At 39.3% G+C, this 4,506-nt stretch overlaps 1 pseudogene; it reads right to left on the bottom strand.

Moving 5' to 3' along the window:
* Positions 1-263: 263 nt before the first annotated feature.
* On the bottom strand, positions 264-412 carry LOC149468644 (U2 spliceosomal RNA; annotated as a pseudogene).
* Positions 413-4,506: the final 4,094 nt, after the last annotated feature.

Raw genomic sequence — 4,506 nt, 5'->3', positions numbered from 1 at the left:
AGCTGGCCAAAATGCCCTCTAAAGAAGCATGTGTGAGTAAAGCAAATTGTGATGTGACCAAGTGCCAGTGAAAACAGAGTGGGGTCTGGCACCCCTGGGGTACCACACCCAGGAAGTACATCACCAGGGGCTCCTTGCACCTCCCAGGCCCTGGCCAGACATATGTAGCCCATTCCTAAATGAAAGGCATTTGAACATCGGGAGAGTCCTGCCTTCAACCGGGAACATGCCTGATGCACCAGACCAGATTTAACCCGGGAGGATAAGGATCCCTCCCACCGTGAGCACATTATTATATCAGGAAAATACTAACTGAGCCCCCTCTCTCCCAAGAGGTATCAGCTTTCTCCCTCTTGAAATCTGATAAGAACAGATACTACACTTGATCTTAGCCAAAAAGCTGAGAAGCGATCCCCTCCCTGCAAACAGCTGTTTCATGCTATTTGGCCATCATCATTGCAGTGTATGGAAACCATGACTTCTATGGAGTAGGGCTTGGAACCCAACAGGCCAGTATAACAATACAAGTTATGGTGAGAAGGGATTAGTACACAGTAAATCCTTCTTTAGGTTTCTTTCACACGTGTGTTCCATTTTTGTTATCAGTCAAATATGGATCAGTTCAATCAGTTTTTCACCAGTTCACATCAGTTTTTCATCAGTTTACATCAGTATTTCATCAGTTTACATCCGCTTTTCATCCATTTACATCCTATTTTCATCAGCTTAAATCAATTTTTTAAATCCTTTACAATGCAAAAACATATGCAAAAACGGATCGTATGTCCATTTACATTAATTTACATCCGTTTTTCATCCATTCTGTTTTTTACTTTATGGAAGAAAAATTGTGTTTTCTTCTGTTCAAAAAAATGGTTGTTAATGGATGCGGACATTAACAGATGTAAACAGATGATCTTCCGCTTACATCTGCTAGTCCATAGAAATACATGGGTGTCTGTTTTTCATCTGTAAACAGACAGATGAAAAACGGACATACGGAACGCCCTGTGAAAGGACCCTATAACAAAAGGCATGCAATGGTCTCATTCCATCACCTTACCAAAAATTAGAGGATTATTCCTCAATTAGGGTCCTTTCACAGGGGCATTCTGTATGTCCGTTTTTTTATCTGTCCATATACATAGTCGGGCCCCGGTGACATTATACGTCGTCCTTGACGGCGTCGGTGTCCTGGGTTTGGATCCCCTCATTAGGAGGGGTGGGATGCGGCCCCTGGCAGCATGGTTTCGGCATCCTAGTGTCCGAGGCAGCCCACAAGCGTTTACATCCAGCAAGGAACCCATATTAGTAAGTAGTTACAGCAGGCACGATTAACATACAATGGGATACTCACTTGTGTCACTTTCCAGTACTTACCTAAGGGGTTTTATTGATTCCTTCATAGATAACTAAACAGCCAGCGGCTTTGCAGTCCATCACACAGGAGAGCCCGAGTAAAATCCATGTTTCATAATGGAAGTAGCACAGTTCAGTTGCTTGGCCTATATCGGGGGCAATTCAGCTCCCTGTGCTCGTTGCCTATCATTTGAGTGAGCTAAGCCTCCCCCCCTCTCTTTATCTACTGAACCATGAGAAATCTATGAGAAACGGGGTGTTCAATGTTTGGGGCTTTTTTGTCCTATGCCTTCTTTTACAGACTACCATATGTACAAGATTGACTGAAGGTCTATGTTACTAGGGAAATGATCATTGGCCTGATTATTTATTTATATACAGAGGGGAGGTAAGTACTATGTTACTGATGGGAACATAGTAATGTATACTTATAATGTTAGGGGGACCCCTAAAAAAGTTCCACAATCAACATATGTATAGTAATATAGCAACATACTGTCTATATATGTTATTCCTCTTATGTAGCTGGACTCTATGCCTACTTTTTAACATGTATGTTTCTATATTAAAAATCATTCCAGGGCAAGCAGCCTGCCTCTTCTGCTTGGTTGGGATCCCCTTATCGGTCAGCCTCTGGCAGGTGTTGCTGGGTGTTTTCTATCCCTTCCCTTGTGCAGATGTATGTATTTAGATTATCTGTACTCATTTGTATTTATGGTCATATTATGTGTTGTATCATTACGTTCATGTTGCACAAACTCTACATCAGATACATTTGTGTTATCATTGTATTTTATTTCATCCATGTAGAAATCCTTTTATAGCTTCTGAGGAAGCGATAAAATTGCAAAACATGTTGAGCTAATTTCATGCACACATCAAGATTACCCCACCAAGCAATTGCGGAGACATGGCACTCGTATGATGTTTGGGGATCTTTGATAGTATTTGAACCAGTACTGATCTTTTTATATGTAATTTTGATATGGTAAGAACTTTTATACATGCACGTGTCTAATAAAGTGTCTGACAAATTTTACCAAATTGTTGTAGTATCTATAAAGTCCATGGTTTTTGCCCAATCTCTAGTTGTCAGGAACTAGCTGAGGTCAGTGGCAGCAAGGCAGATTAGAGACAAATCCAAAGGCAGGCCAGGATAGCAATAGAAATGCAAAAACTCATGAATAGGTTCAGGTTGCAGCTTAACAGCTGAAGACAATCCATCACCTTCCTGGCTTAGCTCTGTTCCTTAAATAGGTCATCTGTCACCAATACTGGGATACATGTGTGCCTGTGTGCCTGAATGCGCATACAAATGTACAATCCAAACTCACAAGTTCCTGTGTTAAAAATGGCATGTGTATGTATAAGTGGGTGCTGCTGGAACCGAACAGAATCAGCAAGGGAGAATGTCACCAGCACACCAATGAATGATCACATAGTTACAGCAAGGCAACGTTTCGGAGTCTCGCAGGACCCCTTCATCAGGCATGTGATGGTCACATATTGGTGATCCTCAGTGTGCTGGTGACATTCTCCTTTGCTGAATGAGCATACATTGACACAACATGCCCGCGTGCATTAGCTTGCTCACTTGAACTAGAAGATGCTGTCCTCTAATGCTGTCCTGACAGGCAACCCGATGATGATGAATATGGTCAAGATGAGGGAAGAACAGAAGAGGGGGTTTTCCATGCCTTTTTTTGCACTCTGTTACTAATAGCATTAGCCATTTTATTTACTTATAAAGCATCTCACTGCACTAATCATTGGAGTTGTATCACAGGGTTCTACACAGGTGGTATATTACTCCCTATAACGTTTCTAAATGCAGCCCTTCATGCTATTCTCAGTGTTGGAGATTATGCAGGGACATTGGCTCTCTTTATCATGTCCTTAACTTTGTAGATCCATTAGATCATATTGGAACCAAATCTTCAACCTAGTCTTTGCTATTAGGGGAACTCTAGTTATTCCTACTCCCACCTTTTCCTTTTTACACCCAAGGAGTGAAAACGCCCCCCTAATGCTATTTCTGTTTATATACACTTAATCTTAGCAGACATGGAACTTCATGTCCAAACTGAGCCTCATAGATACTATTAATGATATGAATTTTCAATGTGTGATGGAACAAATGATTGAACTAAAGAATATTTTTTTATATGCTTCTTCACCTGGTCCTTGAGGTTATGTAACCCTAGATGTAGAATTTAAGTATGTTGACTTCCCTGCTTTTTATGATGCAGAACAGTTTCTGTTTTTTGTTTCTGTATGTTCTCCCTATAATCACAAAGTGTTATCCCTTTTACAATATCAAAGTGACATTACCTTTGACAAAATGAAAGATAACAACTATCTCAATTGGAATGTTCATGTCTCCACAACAAACTTCTTGATCGTTCTATGTATAGTTTATGTACATATTGTTGTGACAACCTATTGTTCACATATTTACCAATATGTGGCTTTGTATGTACTCTTAAAATTTCAACAAAGAAATGTTGAAATATAAACATCCTAAAGTCATAAGTCAAGTTTAATACAATGCAAAGTCCTAAAGTAGTTGAAGTCCACTTGAAGTCTCACAACATTTTAACTTTATAATCCAGTACAGCCATATGCTATGATTTTTATCTGCCTTCCTTCCAGCACTCCTGCTTCTGTCCAGATTTATAGCACCCTTGGTAAGTATTTTACCAAAGAACAAATACTTTACTGCAGTAAACCCAAGAACATCACTGAATATGCTTATAATTAAACCTCAAGTTGTGTGTAGAAGTCTTGAAAAAACAATTACATGAATCAGGGGGTGAAAGTTATGTCCACAAGTACTGAATTGGAATAAACATTTTTAATAGTTTATACTATAGTACAGTAGTACATACTGCATAGTATAAAGTACAGTAATAGTTACTATAATTGCCTATACAAACAAACTTAACTGAAAAGAAGACACACATATCAAACTTTTAAATTATATATATTTTTGTAGAGAGACACATTCTCGTTCGCTTTTTGTTTCCCATTTGGCTCTCATTATCCAATAAAGATATTTATAGATCCACATCTCTGATGGCTTCCAGAAGTCACCTTCTTCTTGCTGATTTCAGCATAACCATATCCATCCTTTCTATGTTAATCCTT

This window comes from Staurois parvus, unplaced genomic scaffold (genome assembly GCF_062004578.1).
Source record: "Staurois parvus isolate SC_StPar_1 unplaced genomic scaffold, SC_StPar_1.0 ptg000081l, whole genome shotgun sequence".
NCBI classification, from domain to species: domain Eukaryota; kingdom Metazoa; phylum Chordata; class Amphibia; order Anura; family Ranidae; genus Staurois; species Staurois parvus.
The sequence above is the reverse complement of the archived record's forward strand: the minus strand, read 5'-3'. Positions and strand labels throughout refer to the sequence as shown.